Here is a 19461-nt window from a genome sequence, read left to right on the forward strand (position 1 = left end):
GCATTGTTTTACTATAAATATGACAAATTACTTGTACATTTCGGTCTTTGGGTTTTAAGACTACATTTACACATTAAGGAAAATATTGGATTTTTCTAACACAAATACTACTTTTACAAACGAAAAGCTTATGAACTCACCAACCTTTGTGTTGACACTTTTTCAAACAACTTGTATTCTCAGGAAATCATTAAACATGTAATCAAGTGCTTTTGAGGATGGGACGCTAAGGCGTCTACTATTTCATATTTTATCAACATATTGTAATTGATTCGTAAACATGTAATTCATACAATGATGTAATTTTTTTCAATTATATATATGTTGGTTGTGTTTGCTTGAATTACTATTACAATTGCTGTTATGATACTATACATGAAGTCCTCCACCCCCGGACGTTTCCGCCATCCTTGGTTTGGGGGTGTGACACATACGACCTATATGCGTAAGTTAATGATAGATTGACCAAATCCGAGCACCTTCTACCAAAGGAAACAGACAAGATGGAGAAGTTAACCGGGACGTACATCAAAGAGATTGTGCAACTGCATGGTGTACCAATGTCCATTATCTCTGACCGAGATAGTAGATTCACCTCGCGATTCTGGCAGTCCTTACAGAAATCTCTGGGAACTAGGCTTGACATAAGTACGGCCTACCATCCACAAACCAACGGGCAAAGCGAGAGAACCATCCAGACATTGGAAGACATGTTGAGAGACTGTGTGATAGACTTTGGTAAAGCATGGGATACCCATTTACCACTTGTCGAATTCTCCTATAATAACAGTTATCACACTAGCATCAAGGTTGCACCATTTGAAGCCCTCTATGGCCGTAAGTGCAGGTCACCTCTGTGTTGGGCTGAAGTGGGTGACACGCAACTAGCTAAGGGACAAGTCCCTAATAGCACCCTCACTGGCCCGGAGATAATAAGAGAAACCACAGAAAAGATCGTTCAAACTCAGGAAAGACTGAAAGCATCCCGAGATCGGCAAAAGAGTTACGCGGATAAGCGACGCAAACCCTTGGAATCCTAGGTCGGTGATCGAGTACTACTGAAAGTTTCCCCTTGGAAAGGAATGATACATTTCGGTAAACGTGGGAAACTAAACCCAAGGTACATCGGACCATTCGAAATCCTTGCCAGGATTGGCCCAGTGGCATACAAACTTCGATTACCACAAGAACTAAATCACGTGCATCCTACCTTCCGCGTATCAAACTTAAAGAAATGCCTATCCAACGAGACTCTCTTGATACCACTCGACGAAATTGAAATCAACAAGAGTCTCCACCTCGTGGAAGAACCGATAGAAATCATGGATCGAGAGATAAAAAGAACAAAGCAAAGTCGTATTCCCATTGTGAAGGTCCGCTGGAACGCTAAACGAGGACCCGAATTCACCTGGGAACACGAGGATCAGATGAAACAAAAATATCCACATCTCTTCCCAAATTCTTGAAGTCCCATTCAAAAGCTAATTTCGGGACGAAATTCCTTCTAACGGGGGGATGATGTGACAACCGTCAAATTCTGGTCAAGTCAAAGTCAAACAGAGTCAACAAGTCAAACCGATCAACTAAATTAACACTTGTATACTAGGGTTCACATTATGTAATTACTGTACAACTCACTATTTTAATAAGAAATCATCACTTGAAAAGTTGTATTTTTAGATTTCTTGAACCCAAATCGGGGTAAGCGAGGTAGCAAAGCGATAAAACTCTATTACATACCCTTCAGAGGTGTGTAAGACTCTTAAACATGACTTAACGGGGTTTGCGGACCTTGCGTTGCAAAGCCAAACACTTAAAAAGGTCACAAAAGAAGTCTCTCCAAATATCTTTCACTCAAACTCTCCCAAAACTCTCTAAGTAAGAGAAATCTCTCCAAGAAGGTGAAATCTCTCCAAAATCTCTCTCTGTATGAGAAATCTCTCCAAGAATGTCAAATCTCTCCCAAATCTCTCCAAGAGGGTGAAATCTCTCCCAAATCTCTCTCAAAATCTCTCTCAACTTTTTATAATCACTCGGGGCATCCTGACCCTTAACCGGGTCAAAAACCGCTAAAAATGGGGTGAAAACGGGTAAAATACCCTTAAGGACCCGAAACCTACCTTATAGGGTCGAAGCCTCTTAGGGCCGAAAGTCCCCTTAAGGGACCGAACTGCTGAGAAGCGAACCTCGCCTGACCCGAACCCGAAACCCTTTGGACCGAACCTCGCATAGACCGAACCCGAAACCCTTCGGACCGAACCTCGCATAGACCGAACCCGAACCCTGCCTTTCGCTTCTTACTCCTTTCGCCTCGTTTCGCCTTCGGGCCCAGCAGCCTTGGGACCGAACCTCGGCCTAGCACCGAGAGGTCTCGCAGGTTGCCATTTTCTTCCCGGTTTTCGACTAGTTTTGCGTTCTAAGCCCAATTTTAATTATTTTAACGCGGGATTTTCACCCAAAACTTTATTTTAACATATAAGACCCCATATTTATTAATTAATCACGTTTTCGGGGATAAATCTCATCCAAGATTTAGTGGGTGAAGTACAAGAGGTGGAGTGTTGACTTTTCCTTAGTTTATGACACAAGCAACCACCCACACCCACTCTATGACCAGCCACACCTCCCCACCATACCTTGTCACTTCCTTGTACTTTTTCCCTCTCTCACAAGTTATTCCCACGTTCTTAGAGCTGGACACTTGATGTGTGTAAAATGCACTGGTTTTAATCCTACTTTTGAGTTATAAATTAAGCACACAAAGGCAGTGAACCTGTCTTTTAGTGGTATAGTTGGGTAAGTAGAGTGTCGAACTCAGGGAACGGTAAATTAAAACTAAAGACTAATTTTATCTAAATTAAATAGTAAATATGGGTTTTCTCTAGTTTTACAAGACTAGAAACTTACTAATACTACTTAGGCTAAGAACTAGAAAAACAAAGATTTAACTGAATTTAATAATAAAAGGGACTTCTGTTTAGTTCAACTCAATTGATCCTATGGTTGATATTATGGTAATAGTGCAATGGATTAATTCTTCTATTGGCTACCGATTCAAGTGATTAGCCTTGCGTTCGCTACGATAATCCTTAGAAAACAAACTAACTCAAACAGTGATCAGTTGTCTAATTTAATTTAATTCACTAGATTATTTATTCGGGTTAATTTAGACTTGTAACAGCTAACTAAATTGGTCCTTTAGTTAACCTCTTGCTGATGGTCATCAAACAAGCTCACACATGAATTTACCTAATTTTTCTTATTAATTCTAGTTTCACGTTCGTTAGTCCTAGACATATGATAAAGTGGTCACATAAACATATGGGGTTGATAATTAAAAGATGTTCATACTATTTAATTATCTTCCTATTAACAGAAAATTAGTTATCATTCACACACAAGGTTCTTTAACAAACTAAAATTAACAAAATCACCAATATTTAATTAATCCTACCATTAATCAAACCATAATAACAGTTTTGTATCCCCAAACAGAAGTTTAAGAGTTTTAGCTCATGATTGAGGTAATTAACAGCAATAAAACGAATTCTAATTGTCTAACCATAATTGAGAAACAATAGATTAAGTAGAATGATGAGAATGTGCCTCAAATCTTCTTCGGAATTGGATTCTAGGTTGTATCTTCGTTCTCTAGGGTTCTTCTGGCTCTTCAATCGCAGCTTGCTTCTCCCCAAAGGTTCCAGCCGTCCAGCCATCGGATTAAGACCCGCTATTTATAATTATCACAAAACAGGGGCTACTCGGCGAGTAGGTCGTGGACTCGCCGAGTACTAGTGTGAAATCCGTGTTCGGCAAGGAATCTTGACTTTTCTTTCGGGAACATTCTAATGAACTCGCCGAGTACATGCGTGGACTCGTCGAGTAAGTGTGTAGTTTTCCCTTTTCCTTCATTCTTTGGTCTCTAATTGCTTCTCCTTTTTCCTTTCTGCTTCCAAGCATGTCTTTTGGACTGAAAACACAATATAAGCATTATTAAGTACCTTTTGTCCATATTATGCATATAATTAGCCAAAAATGAATAGAAATATATGTTAAACATATGATTAATTATGCACATATCAAAATACCCCACACTTGACTTTTGCTTGCCCCCAAGCAAAACTGAATTTTAACACATTAGAATCACATAGGACAACTCACGTCGAACCCAGCCATTATGCCAAGACCGCAACGCGTACATTTGTGTCTAAAATTCCTAATAACCCCCCATACTCTAAATACTCACAATCTTCATAAAGATTCACCCACTCACCCCGAACTATGCTCATTTTATGCATCCCTCCGAATCCATCCTCAAAAAACCTCTTAACCTCAAGGTGTTTTTGGTTGAGTAACCCAAGCATACATAATCTAGATAATTACAATTTATGATTACCACATTGGAGCTCTTTGGAATTCTTCATTTCTTTGGCATTTGATCTTTGATCTCTTTGAATTCACCACTTTGTTGTTTGGTTTTTGGTATCTTCAACTTTTTGAATTTCTTGGAATTTTTGATCTTCTAATTTCATATTTGACTTTGATGCTCCAAAAATTCTTACAACTTTTCTTTTGTAATTCTCTCTGTTTTTTTTTTCATGTAACTCACTTTTTTCTTCACTCAATACCTACATGCTTAAGCAGGGGCACTCAACTTCAACCTTTATTAATTAATGATAACAATTTTCCTGGATACATTTCAAGTACACGATGCTAAACATATTGCATCCTTCGGGCTAAGCGAGGTTGTGTTTTTGTCCCATGATTTCACTAGAATAAGGGGGCCACAAATGCACTATAACGTATATAGGCTCAACTAAACATTTGGGTCTTCATACAATCATCCACACAATTCTAACATGGAATCCTAATTACTTTTTACCAAAATTTTCTAAATTAAATCCTAAGTAACATTTTTGGTATGCAATAGTGCAAAAAAAAAATTAAAAAAAAAAAGACCTAAATTATGATATTAGGATTGTAAATTTGCTAAGGTTCAACCAACCCCCTACCCCCACACTTATTTCATGCAATGCCCCCATTGCATGCTATGCATGATAAAGAAAAAATACTAAAGTAGAGAGGGAATTGGAACAAACTTCCCTGGGATAGCAGTGGCGAGGCTGATCATCTTCAATTTAGCTCCATCTTTGAATAACTTTAAACATGGGAACAGCTCATCCATGTCTTGGGTGTCATGTCGCGTGTGGTAGACTTGCAAATGACTCAAATATGTAGGATACAGCTCCTAGAAACCTCCAGCAATGATCCTCTATGAAAGAGTTGGATAAAACTGCAACGAACGTGCCCAAAAAAACTCTGGAATCCGAAAAAAAAATGATGATGGACTCGGCGAGTAAGTCGTGTACTCGGCGAGTATGTTGCTAACTTGCAGAGAAGTCGTGAATTTGCCCATGCACTCGCCGAGTAGGATATGTGCACTCGGCGAGTAGGCGCTGAGTGTTCCTTTCGACTGAAGTGCTGAATCGGGGTAATTCAGTGACTCTTTTTCTAATTACTTCAGTAATAAAGCACTCTACACTCCCAACTCTAACGGACTCGAACTTAATGGAAAAGACTTCGCACTCTCAATTGAACATTCCTTACTTGAACCTTGACCCATAAGACTTCTAAATGTATCCTAACCTTCCAATCCTGAAAAAAAATGCAGACAAGAGTGAAAGCAACCAAAAGTCCTAACAAGAAATAAAATCATCCAAGCTTAACAAGTTGTCCAAATTAAACATCACGAAAATAAATTAAAAACACAAAAGAAACATTCTTCATTCTTCATCATCCATGTCGGCTCCTCCAGCTCCACTTCCTCCTCCTTCATTGCCTTTCCTCATCCTTTCTTCCCAACTCATGATGTGGGGGTAGCCGGGTCCAGGTCTCGGTGCGATGTTCATTTGTTGGAAGAGATAGCCAAATCATTGATTGTTATAGTTAACTCCTCTTCCAATATCATCCAAGTAGCGCCGGTACTCAAGTTGATTCCATCCATCGTTCTCTTCTTCCACCGGAATAACCGGTGGGTCTTCCCGTACCCGCTCGCTTCTTTGCCTCACTCGCCTTCCCGGCTCCTCGGGGATAGTCGGCTCATCCGCATGAGGAATAGAAAAAGAATCACCAAACTTTTCCACAATCATTGCCCTCCTATATAATGTGGTGTTGAACGGAGGGGGATAAATGACCGTCAGCGCCCTTGACTCTTGCAAATCTAATACCCCAAATGACCTTGCAAGCCTCGTCACAAACATCCCTCCATTAATCTTGGAGTTCATCTTCTCCTTAACAGCCCCTTCAGCAAGATACTTGGCTACGCGATAGGGGAAATTGCAGAAAACATCGGGAGTAATAATACTCCAAAGATAAAAGATGTCAAGGGTCGGGAACTTGTCCCAGTCCTTTCGCATATTAATCGTGCTGGAAATGAACCGATGAATGAGATGGTGGATCGGTGTATGTGACCCTCCTGTGCGGTAGATGGGATGTACACCCGGTTAGCAATAGTATTCCACCATGTAGAAGCAACAACTCCCTCGGGGAGATCTTTGTGGCAATTCTCTAAAAAAACTTCAAAATCTTCATTCAACATAGTGCTTTGCTCATAGATTCCAAGCCTCCATGAAAATTCAGCCATGCTGCATTGTCGCAGCTCCCCACCAAGAGAAAAGGAAACTACATTGGGATTGTAGTACTCACTACCACCTCGGAATGAGATGGTAGCAAAAAACTCCCAACATAATTCAGCGTAGACCGGTTCTTGAATTTTGAAAAGCTGTAACCAACCATCACATATGATGGTTGAATCCCCCAAATTACATTCTTTCACCAAATATGGTGTTAGCTCTTCTTCCAAACCAACTTTCCCCATCCAATCCCAATCCACTGCATTGGGTAAATGAATCTATTTCTGTTTTAAAGCCTCTAACTTGTTTTTGGCACGGGCTTGAGACGATTTGGATGTGATTTGGCGGAACGAGAGCCACGGGATGTCCCCTTGGCTTCCCCCTCTTGAAGACTGACCTCGTCTGGACATGGTACTCTAAACTCGGGTTGCCTCCCGGAAGCGCTTCTTTTTAAGGAGTCATTAGCTGGACTCCTCCCATTCTACGTGGCTGCAATCCCTTCCAGCAACATCAACTCTTCCATGCCTTCATTCCTTGGAACTCATTCTTCATACTTTTTGACTCTATGTCCATTGACCTTGAACGGGGTGCCATCTTTTGACAATAGCTCTATAGCACCATGTGGAAACACCTTCTTCACCAGAAAAGGACCATCCCATCTTGACTTGAGTTTGCCCGAGAAGAGTTTTAACCTTGAATTAAAGAGCAACACCTTTTGCCCTTCATGAAATTCTTTATTTTCCTTGATCCTCCTGTCATGCCAATTCTTAGTTTTCTCTTTATAGATCAAAGAACTAGTGTATGCATCATTTCTAAGTTCCTCAAGAGCATTCATTTGCATTAACCGGTTGTTCTTGAGCTCCTCCATGTTGAAGTTGCACATCTTTAAAGCCCAAAAAGCTTTATGCTCTATCTCCACCGGTAAATGACATTGTTTTCCATAAACTAACCTATATGGTGTAGTACCAATAGGGGTTTTGAAAGTTGTACGGAAGGCCCAAAGTGCATCGTCTAGCTTATCCGACCATTCTTTTCGATTGCTCCCCACCGATTTCTCCAAGATTCTCTTTAAAGCTCGATTTGTCACTTCGGTTTGTCCACTAGTTTGTGGATGGTAGGATGTTGAAAATTTATGGGTTACCCCATATTTACTTAGCACCTTCTCTAGTTGATCATTGGCAAAATGAGTGCCTCGGTCACTTATGAGAGCTTTCAGGACCCCAAATCTTGAAAATAACTTCTTTAAAAACCTCACCACTACCCGACCGTCATTAGTTGGCAAGGCTTGTGCCTCCGCCCACTTGGATACATAATCCACCGCCACCAATATGTATTTGTTGCCTTTGGATATGGGAAATGGTCCCATGAAATCGATCCCCCACATATCAAATACTTCGCACACTTGGATACTATGTTGTGGCATTTCATTTCGAGATGAAATGTTTCCCGCTCTTTGACATGCATCACATTCTTTGACGAATTGGGTTGCATCTTTAAAAATCGTGGGCCAGTAAAACCCAATGTCAAAGATCTTCTTAGCAGTGTAATGTGCTCCATGATGTCCACCCGTGGGCCCGCTATGACGTTGCTCCAATATTTTCCAGCTTTCATTCCCGAGCACGCATCTTCGTATGATTCCATCCGCGCAGCTTCGGAAAAGATATGGTTCATCCCAAAAGTAATACTTTATCTCGGAAAAGAATTTCTTCTTTTGTTGACTTGTGAGATCTTTTGGGAGGTAATTGCTAGCTAAGTAATTAGCTATATTTGCAAACCATGGTTCTTCTCCCACAGTCACCATAATATACTCGTCCGGAAAATCATCTCCAACTCTATCTTCTTGCAATCGCGGGTTTTCAAGCCTTGACAAGTGGTCAGCTGCTACATTCTCCATTCCCTTTTTGTCGCGTATCTCTATGTCAAACTCTTGAAGAAGTAGAACCCATCGTATCAATCTTGGCTTGGCATCCTGTTTGGCAAACAAATACTTGATAGCAGAGTGGTCAGTAAAAACAGTTGTTTTAGATAAAACTAAATAAGGGCGGAATTTATCAAAAGCGTACACCACAGCTAATAATTCCTTTTCCGTGGTGGTGTAGTTTTCTTGGGCTGGATTTAAAGTCTTGCTAGCATAATATATGGGTTGGAAGTGCTTATCAACCCTTTGACCAAGGACAGCTCCTAATGCAAAATCACTAGCATCACACATTATTTCAAATGGTAAATTCCAATTTGGTGCAACAATGATCGGGGCATTAGTCAATTTTTCCTTTAAAAATTCAAATGCCTCTAAACACTCTTTAGTAAAATTAAATGGTGCATCTTTTAGGAGTAATTGTGTTAGAGGTCTAGTTATTTTAGAAAAATCTTTGATAAAACGCCGGTAAAAACCCGCGTGTCCTAGAAAACTTCTAATACCCTTCACATTAGTTGGTGGAGGTAATTTGGCAATGGTGTCAATCTTTGCCCTATCCACTTCAATTCCCGATTTGGAAACCTTGTGGCCCAAAACTATACCCTCTTTAACCATAAAGTGACATTTTTCCCAATTAAGGACTAAGTCGGTCTTTTCACACCTAGCAAGCATTAGGTCAAGATTTGTGAGACAATCATGGAAGGAAGATCCAAAAACAGAAAAATCGTCCATAAAGACTTCCATGAATTTTTCCACCATGTCGTGGAATATGGCTGTCATGCACCTTTGAAATGTCGCGGGTGCATTGCATAGCCCAAAGGGCATGCGTCGATAAACAAAAGTCCCACTTGGGCAAGTGAATGTGGTCTTTTCTTGGTCCAATGGGTCTATGGGTATTTGGAAATAACCCGAAAATCCGTCTAGGAAGCAATAATAACTATGGCCCGATAATCTTTCTAACATTTGATCAATAAAGGGTAAGGGAAAATGGTCTTTACGAGTGGCATTGTTTAGTTTTCGATAATCAATGCACACTCTCCAACCGGTTACCGTTCGTGTCGGAATAAGCTCATTCTTTTTGTTGGTTATGACTGTCATCCCTCCTTTCTTGGGCACCACTTGAACCGGACTCACCCACGGGCTGTCGGAAATGGAATATATAATCCCCGCATCTAAAAGCTTGACCACTTCTTTCTTGACCACCTCTTGCATATTTGGGTTTAGTCTTCTTTGGTGCTGCACAACCGGCTTTGCTCCTTCTTCCAGGTTAATCTTGTGTGAACAATAAGAGGGACTTATTCCCTTGATGTCGGTAATGCTCCATGCTATGGCCCGTTTTCGCTTCTTCAAAACTTGCACTAGTTCTTCCTTTTCAGAGTTGGAAAGGTCAGAGGCTATAATGATTGGCTTTTGATGGCCATCTTCAAGGAAGGCATACTCCAAATGTTCTGGTAACTTTTTGAGCTCAGTTTTTGGGTTCTGTTTGTTGTACTCGCCGAGTGTAGGTAAGGGACTCGGCGAGTTGGTAGCTGACTTTACGAATTCTGTTTTTTTTCGCTTGGACTCGGCGAGTAGATCGGCCCTACTCGGCGAGTTGAAGTGTCAGATTGCCTCATCAACTCTTCAAACTCAGCTTCTTCCAGCAGCCTCTCGATGTCCATTAAGTCTTTTTCTACATCAAATTCTTCATCAAAAATTGTGAACTTGCTGGAATCTTCACTTATGCATTCCTCCAATAATTCATCAAGCTTGTCAATTGAGAATGCCGTGTCGTCACTATTCCGTGCATACTTCATATCTTGATCAACCCCAAATGTGACTGAATCTTTTCCTACCCGCAAAGTGAGCTTCGAGTCCCTCATGTCTACTATAGCACTTGTCGTGTTGAGGAAGGGTCTTCCAAGGATGATTGGGACTTGAGGATCCGCCTCCATGTCTAGAATTATGAAATCAGCGGGAAATACAAACTTGTCCACTTTGACCACTAAGTCTTCACATATTCCTCTTGGGAAAGGGATTGTCTTGTTAGCTAAATGAATCGCCATACGAATTGGTCTTGGTTCCGGGAGATCCAGCTTCTTGAAGAATGAATAAGGCATTAAATTCACACTTGCTCCTGAATCAGCCAAGGCATGAGTGGTAGCTAAATTGCCAAATTGGCAAGGTAAAGTTAAGCTCCCCGGATCACCCTTCTTCTTTGGTAGTTTGTTGAGCATGGCGGCTGAGCAATTCTCATTGAGGACTACCTTCTTCACTTCCTCCATCTTCCTTCTATTAGTGAGAAGTTCCTTAAGGAACTTTGCATATTTGGGCATTTGTGCGACAACTTCGATGAAGGGTATGTTGATTTGAAGAGCCTTTATATGATCTAGAAACTTCTGGTACTCCTCTTCCTGCTTCACTTTCTTAGCTCGGGCTGGGTATGGCAGTGGACTCGCCGAGTCCATATTCTGTACTCGGCGAGTAGAGCTGTCAGATTGAAGATTTTGATTTTCTGCTTCCTCCTTCTGTGATTCTTTGGGTGCTTCATTCTGAATAGGGGCCAGAGGAGTGATTATTTTCCCACTTCTTGTTGTGACTATGTTTATGTGCGCGCCTCGTGGGTTGTTTTCGGTTTTGCTAGGAAGTTCGCCCGGTGATCTTTGGTTTATTTGTTGAGCAAGTTGCCCTAGTTGCGTTTCTATGTTGTGGATAGATGCTTGCTGGTTTCTAAGCATGGTCCTTGTTTCTTGAATTGCAGCATCATGATCACTATGTCTTTTTTCTGAAGCAGCTACAAATTTGGTAAGCATTTCTTCCAAACTTGGTTTTCTTTCTTGTGATGGCTCCTCCTTTTGGTAAAAACCCCTTCCCTTTTGCTTGAACTTCTCCTCCTTAGCCTTCTTGTACTCGTCATAAGGGAGCCACTCTTTCTTTGGTCTACGCCAATCTTCATCATATCGGTCCCCACTTGAGTAACAAACTTGCACCTTTTTGTTGCCATTCTCATCCAAATCGCAGTCTCTAGTAAGGTGAGGCCCATTGCAATTTTCGCAACCCACCCGAATAGCATGTATCGTTTGGTCCATTTTATCCATCCTCCTATCCATGGTTTTTAGCATAGCCATAACTGCTGACAAGTCTTCTGAAGCTGCATAGGCGGCCCCCCTCGTCACATCATTTCTTGGATTGTGGTATTCTCTAGAATGCTTAGAGAATTCTTCAATTAGTTGTTTTATCACTGGAGGTGCCTTTTTCGTGAGTGGACCTTGCGAGTCAAGTAATTGCCTAGTGGTAACATTTACTCCATCATAGAAGATGCAGACTTCTTGTTGACTATTGAGGTCATGATGTGGGCAATTCCTTAGCAGGCTCTTGTACCTCTCCCACGCTTCATATAGTGATTCTCCAGCTTGTTGTTCAAAGTTAGCTATGGCTTTCTTTAGCTTGGATATCTTGGATGGCGGGCAGAATTGATCAATGAACTCTTCTTTCATTTGGGCCCATGTAGTGATAGATCCTGGGGGCAATGACTTGAGCCAATCCTTGGCAGCACCCTTCAAAGTAACCGGAAGCATGCGAAGTAGCTGAGTTTCCCGAGGCACATTTGGAACATTGAAATAATCAGCTACATCATTGACTTCGTCCAAGTGTTTGTAAGCGTCTTCGTGGTCTTTGCCTGTGAAGGGGATCTCCTTAAGTAGAGCCAGGATGTGACCCTTGATCTCAAAAGTAGCAGTAGCGGGGATTGCGGGTTGCACAAGTCCCGGTCCGGTATCATCGCGTATCCTCTTCTTCCATTCCCCCATGGGGACTTCATCAATGTTAGCCATGAGAATAGCTAATTCGTCGTCGGAATCGGAAACGTGACCGAATGTAGGGTCTTCTTCTTCCTCAGTCTCGTACTCGGCGTCTTCTTTAGTAGGGTCTTCGATTGTCAAAGAGGCGCTGGATGCTCCTGATTTGCTGCTCTTCTTCTTGCTGAAAACGGACTTTAGGTTCTTTAGTGGCGAATTCCTTGAAGAAGCGGATTCTCCAACGGATTTTCCTTTGTTCTTCCTTAGGGCGGATTCCGGGTCGTCTAGAGGAGGGATCAAAGGTGTATCAGATCCTCGGGTCATGAAACAACTGCAAATAAAACAAGAAAAACGCGTAAAAAGAACAAAAATAAAATAAAAGCTAAAACTGTGAACAGTGATGGACTCGCCGAGTTTCGTCGAGTGCACTCGGCGAGTTCAAGGTAAAAACAGAAAAAATTTCTACTTAATTTATTAAAACAGGGATTGATCAAAACCTATACTAACTACTAAATTACCTCAGAATTAACTTTGTGTAAGATAAATCCCACACAAATGATCGATAGAAATAGAAATTAGTGCTAATTTAGAACCGTTCCCCGGCAACGGCGCCAAAAACTTGATGTGTGTAAAATGCACTGGTTTTAATCCTACTTTTGAGTTATAAATTAAGCACACAAAGGCAGTGAACCTGTCTTTTAGTGGTATAGTTGGGTAAGTAGAGTGTCGAACTCAGGGAACGGTAAATTAAAACTAAAGACTAATTTTATCTAAATTAAATAGTAAATATGGGTTTTCTCTAGTTTTACAAGACTAGAAACTTACTAATACTACTTAGGCTAAGAACTAGAAAAACAAAGATTTAACTGAATTTAATAATAAAAGGGACTTCTGTTTAGTTCAACTCAATTGATCCTATGGTTGATATTATGGTATTAGTGCAATGGATTAATTCTTCTATTGGCTACCGATTCAAGTGATTAGCCTTGCGTTCGCTACGATAATCCTTAGAAAACAAACTAACTCAAACAGTGATCAGTTGTCTAATTTAATTTAATTCACTAGATTATTTATTCGGGTTAATTTAGACTTGTAACAGCTAACTAAATTGGTCCTTTAGTTAACCTCTTGCTGATGGTCATCAAACAAGCTCACACATGAATTTACCTAATTTTTCTTATTAATTCTAGTTTCACGTTCGTTAGTCCTAGACATATAATAAAGTGGTCACATAAACATATGGGGTTGATAATTAAAAGATGTTCATACTATTTAATTATCTTCCTATTAACAGAAAATTAGTTATCATTCACACACAAGGTTCTTTAACAAGCTAAAATTAACAAAATCACCAATATTTAATTAATCCTACCATTAATCAAACCATAATAACAGTTTTGTATCCCCAAACAGAAGTTTAAGAGTTTTAGCTCATGATTGAGGTAATTAACAGCAATAAAACGAATTCTAATTGTCTAACCATAATTGAGAAACAATAGATTAAGTAGAATGATGAGAATGTGCCTCAAATCTTCTTTGGAATTGGATTCTAGGTTGTATCTTCGTTCTCTAGGGTTCTTCTGGCTCTTCAATCGCAGCTTGCTTCTCCCCAAAGGTTCCAGCCGTCCATCCATCGGATTAAGACCCGCTATTTATAATTATCACAAAACAGGGGCTACTCGGCGAGTAGGTCGTGGACTCGCCGAGTACTAGTGTGAAATCCGTGTTCGGCAAGGAATCTTGACTTTTCTTTCGGGAACATTCTAATGAACTCGCCGAGTACATGCGTGGACTCGCCGAGTAAGTGTGTAGTTTTCCCTTTTCCTTCATTCTTTGGTCTCTAATTGCTTCTCCTTTTTCCTTTCTGCTTCCAAGCATGTCTTTTGGACTGAAAACACAATATAAGCATTATTAAGTACCTTTTGTCCATATTATGCATATAATTAGCCAAATATGAATAGAAATATATGTTAAACATATTATTAATTATGCACATATCAACACTCATCCTCTCTCCTCATTTTCACTCACTTGCTCTCATTTCACCAAAAATCAAACACCACTTTTCTCTCAAACTTTTTCTCTCTATTTCGAGACTCCAAGGCTGATCATCAAGCTTTATTCTACTCTTGGTAAGTATAATTCACCCTCCTTGTGATTATTACACTTCATTCTACTCCAATCATCGATTGCTTACACAAACTCCATCACTTTGATGTTAGATTCTCAAAAATCTTCAAGGCATCTTCAAGTGTTCTTGAGTTGAACACTTCCCTTCTCCAACATTCATCTACTGAAATCACATAAGGTGAGTTCATACCCCTACATTTTCATGTTTTCTTACGTTTTAAGGGGGGGGGGAATACAAGTTAAAACACCAAGAACACAACTAAATTCTTCTAACAGCTTTCATCAGAAAAGTTGGACTCCATTCACGGACTGTTTTGGTCAACTTAAACATTTTTTTTTCAAAACTATACAAGGTGCAAGTAGTTCAAGTTCTTAGCTTTAAAATGGCTACTTGCACATCACCATAAGATTTTTCTACAATTTATGGTGATTTTTACAAAACTGCCTATCATTTCAAACATCAATCCGGACCAGTCTGTGATTATGGACTTTTTCACACAAGTTGGAGGTCATTAAAAATCATAATAAAATTTATGAACAAACTAGACTCATTTCCCAAACTCTCAGAATTTACGGATTCTGATTTGGACCTTCGATGATTTTTCTACAAATTTTCTAAGAACAGTAATAGAAATTGTTAACAACAGAAAAATGCTATCAATTTTATTACACCTTGTAACATGTTGAGCGAGGTGTATATCTTTATGTGATTATATGTTATTGCATTATATGACATTTTGTCTTAGTATAAGGACATACAACAGTTAACAAATGGATTTTGCTAGATAAAGCATAGAAATAACAAATTATTATAATCAAAGTACATCCATTACATACAAACATTTGGATAAACTAAGTTAAGTATAGTTTACATACATTACTACTACTACCCTTGTTTTGATAAACTATAATAGGTATGGTTTATGTTTCCATCAATACAACAAACATATTTCGGAAGGTTTTATTCCCACGGAAAAAGATTTTACGCTCACGCACACCACACGTAAACTTGTTAACTTAAATTGTGAGACATTCTTCTCAGTACTCCTAGAGTACGGGTTAAAGATCCTGGTAGTTATAACCAGAGTCTCTTGTAGGGAGAACGTGATAGTTGTGTATAGATCTATATTGGGTTTGACACCCCACACTTTGCTGCTAGCTACAGTGGGACCTGCAGGTCTACGGGTGACAAATGTCATAACAATTTTCGGCGCTTGAGAAACGCCGTGGCAGGTTCATTCAGTCATAGTATGGTTATAGCGACTCACATAGGGAGTTAACAACACATAAAGTTTACGGGAATTTTTATAAATCAAAAGGGGTTTTATGTCGATTTAAAATCACTTTTATTATCAATAAGTACGGATATTACTATACACTTTCAGTCTTGGTATTTAAGACTACACAACATCCATTACGGATTTTCTCAACTTAAAAAGGGTTTTATGCCGATTTAAAACCACTTTTATATCTTTAAGTATGACAAATACTTGTTTATTCTCGGTCCTGGTATTTAGGACCACATAACTTTTATAAGGAAAATATTGGATTTTTCTTGGTAACATACAACTCATTACAAAGATCGGTTTTCAAACTCTTACAATCAAAAGCTTATGAACTCACCAACTTAATTGTTGACACTTTTTCAAAACTACTTGTATTCTCAGGAATTCAGTGAAACAGGAAATCAACAGCTTTTGAGGATGGGACGATAAATCGTCAAACAGTTCATTTTGTCATCATAATGCAATTGATTTGAATCATGTAAACCTATGCTTTAGTGTAACTTTTTCAATTATATTTATGATTGGTTGTAATTACTTTGAGCACTATTATACTCGTTGTTGTGAAACTATACATGAAGTCCTCCACCCCCGGACGTTTCCGCCATCCTTGGTTTGGGGGTGTGACATGATCACACATAGACCTTGCTTGCCATTAGGGCTTGAGTGACCTTGAACTTGTGGGTTAGGGAGAATAATTGGAGGAGGTGGAGGAAGAGAAGTATGACTTCCATGAGCCAAACTCGGGAAGTCATATTCATTAGGAAAGCTTGGTTTGGGAAGATCATTGTTGTCTAAACCAGACATCAACAATGGGAGAAATTCACGTAAAGTTGATTTAAGTCCTTAATATAACACCCAATATGATATATTAAGGCTAGGACCCAACAAACTATTTTATAACTTGGAAGAGGGATGCCGTAATCCAAGCTATAAAATATTTGAAGGTAGGTGAATGACGATTCACCAATTTCCACCAAGATAAACGAAATGTATTATTAGGTTTTAATTGGTTTTGAAACTCCTAGATTCTTTTGAGATTCATTGAACTTTTCAATGGCATGTTTCAATCTCGAGTGTGCCCTTCAGGTTTTGTGACTGGGATGCCGAGGATCACAAAACAAGGTGTGAAGTAACCATGCAAATATACTTGGTACCCTTAATATTTACCCCTCAATCGATGTGCCGGTTAACCACACACGCTCCAACGATACTATGATAAACATTAAGTTACCCTTTGCCTACCTTGTTAAGTCCAGGTTAGTGTGTCGGTTAACCACACACGCTCCACTAACAGCTTAAACAAAGTGCAAAGTGTAATTTCATGGATTAGCACCTTATTCACATTTTCCTAAGTAACTAAGATTGGGAATTTATAAGTGTTTAGTTACTTAGTATTTATCATTATACTTATAATGAAGGGAGAATTATAGTCCTTGTCCTACCTGTTCGGCTAACGACCCTCCACCGGTCAAGGAAGCGGTGAGTGAGAGTGGACACCCATTAAACTGCCATTTTATAGGCAGTAACCTTATACCCCCCTTATAGACTGGCTTCGTGAATGAGGCCTACTAATGGTAAGACGACTTGCTCTTATACATATAATATATTAAACTTTTAATATTATAATAGTATAAGGGTGTATTTTAGACATTTAAAATACTTGGTGGTTTAATCTATTAATTAAACTAAACTTTTAATTTAATTAAACTCAAACCATATATTTATGGATTAATAATACTCTTTTAATTAAACGCTTTAATTAACTATTAATAAAGTCCATAGGAGTTAATTGAATTATTCAATAAAAACATCATAATTCCAATTATTAAATTCAAAATTAAAACCATTTAATTAATTGTTTAATTTATGAACCCAAGAGTTTTAGAATTCATTTTTTTTTTATCATAAAAAAACTTTTTCCAAATTCCAAAACTTGAGGGCAAGTTTTGTAACTCTTGAAAACTTTTGGATTCCATAACTTATTGAGTTAAATACTTGTTTTATGATGAAACTTTTCATGTTCCATAACTTAAGAACAAGTTATGGAATTCTTTAAAACATTAAGACCAAGTTTTGTAACTCCATAAAAAACTTTGAATCAATTTTTTTAAAAACCTTTTCATATCCATAACTTATGGAGGTTTCAAAAAACTCTTTAGATCAAACTTTTAAAACTAATAAAATAATCATATCACTTTATCTTTTACTAAATTTGACCTAATTCAACTCATATAGCAAATGATTCAAATTTTACAAATAATTAGTTTTTCACAAAAACAAGTAATTATCTTAAAATTTGACAAACGTCATGTTATTTTTTCTTTTTTTTCCAACTTTGAAAATAAAACATTTGCATCAATATAACAGAAAACAACCCATGACTCTGATACCACTGTTGGTTTTGAGCATTCTAACACTCCTATGGTGTACATGCAACCCTATAAACCTTGGATCTATGTTTTCTCTATTATACATGCAAATAATCAATATTCCAAGGTTTCATCCTAACTAGCATATTATGAAGCAACTATACTACAAAGTTCTAGTTAGATGACATACCTTTGATGTTGCTTGAAGTCTTGAACTTTAAGAGCTTAGCCCCAATAGTGTGGAAGCCTCAAGTGGAATCACAAATCACCAAAACACCTTGGAAGAACTTGAGAGAATATGTATGCTCACTAAAATCGGCCCACACTTTTTTCACACACTTGTGTCAATTTTGTGAGCCAAGGACCCCTTTATATATTATGGAGGATTAGGGTTATATCCATGTAAACCCTAATACCCATGACCTTTCATTTACATAGGATCCATGGGTTAAAAGCTCCATGGACCATCCATGAAAGCTTAGCCCAACCTAAATGAACTTGGCCCATTCCATATATATAAGAGTCCATATTTAATTAGTTCTTTTTGATCACTTAATTAATTCTAAATTAATTCTTGATCAATACTAATTAAATAATATGATTCCATATTAATATATTAGAACTTATAATATATTAATATAAATCATAAATATACTATTCTCAAAAGACTATCCATATAAATTGTGCCGGTGAAGTGCAACCCAAATGGACCATGCCGGGTCGGGTCAAATACATACCAAATATAGTTATGGACTTAGACATTAATCCAACAAAGACATGATACTTGACCAGTCTTTTGCTATAATATTTCTATTTGCCATGTTCTCATCATTCGAATTATGAAAAGAGATGTCGTAATCATAGTCGAATTTTGAGAACGTAATTAACACATCCATATATAGAATTTCCTTATGTTGAACCATTCCAACATAACATTCATATATATATTTGACTAAATCTGATTAAAATCTCAATCTAAGCTTTTAAATTTGAAATGAAGTATGAATTCCTCTCCCTTTATTATAGCAAAACAACTTTTCAAGCCCTGCAACTTGCAAATTGAAACTTTTGTTTTCTATAATTAACATTGCTAACTTGCAACATTCATCATAATTGATTATGCTCCTACTAGCATAATAACATTTATGCTCCCACTAGCTTTGACATGTACCCAAAAATCAGTTGGACTTCTAGAAATCAATACTTATTGACTTTCATTACCAAAGTTCAGATTTCTGATACGAGTTGCTTTGACAAGACTTTATCTAGGCTTCTCAAACTCATACACATTTCCTTAGATAGCTCACATGTGTGTCTAAAAAATTTAAGAACTTATAGCAATAAGTCTCAAAT

At 38.5% G+C, this 19461-nt stretch overlaps 1 non-coding gene across 1 annotated transcript; it reads left to right on the forward strand.

Moving 5' to 3' along the window:
* Nucleotides 1–11868: 11868 nt before the first annotated feature.
* On the forward strand, nt 11869–11975 carry LOC145128011 (small nucleolar RNA R71). The gene has a single exon (XR_013716614.1). It is a non-coding gene; the product is annotated as a small nucleolar RNA R71 (small nucleolar RNA).
* Nucleotides 11976–19461: the final 7486 nt, after the last annotated feature.

This window comes from Lactuca virosa, chromosome 7, assembly GCF_052849685.1.
Source record: "Lactuca virosa cultivar CGN04683 chromosome 7, Lactuca_virosa_CGN04683_v6, whole genome shotgun sequence".
In the NCBI taxonomy this organism is placed as follows: Eukaryota; Viridiplantae; Streptophyta; class Magnoliopsida; order Asterales; family Asteraceae; genus Lactuca; species Lactuca virosa.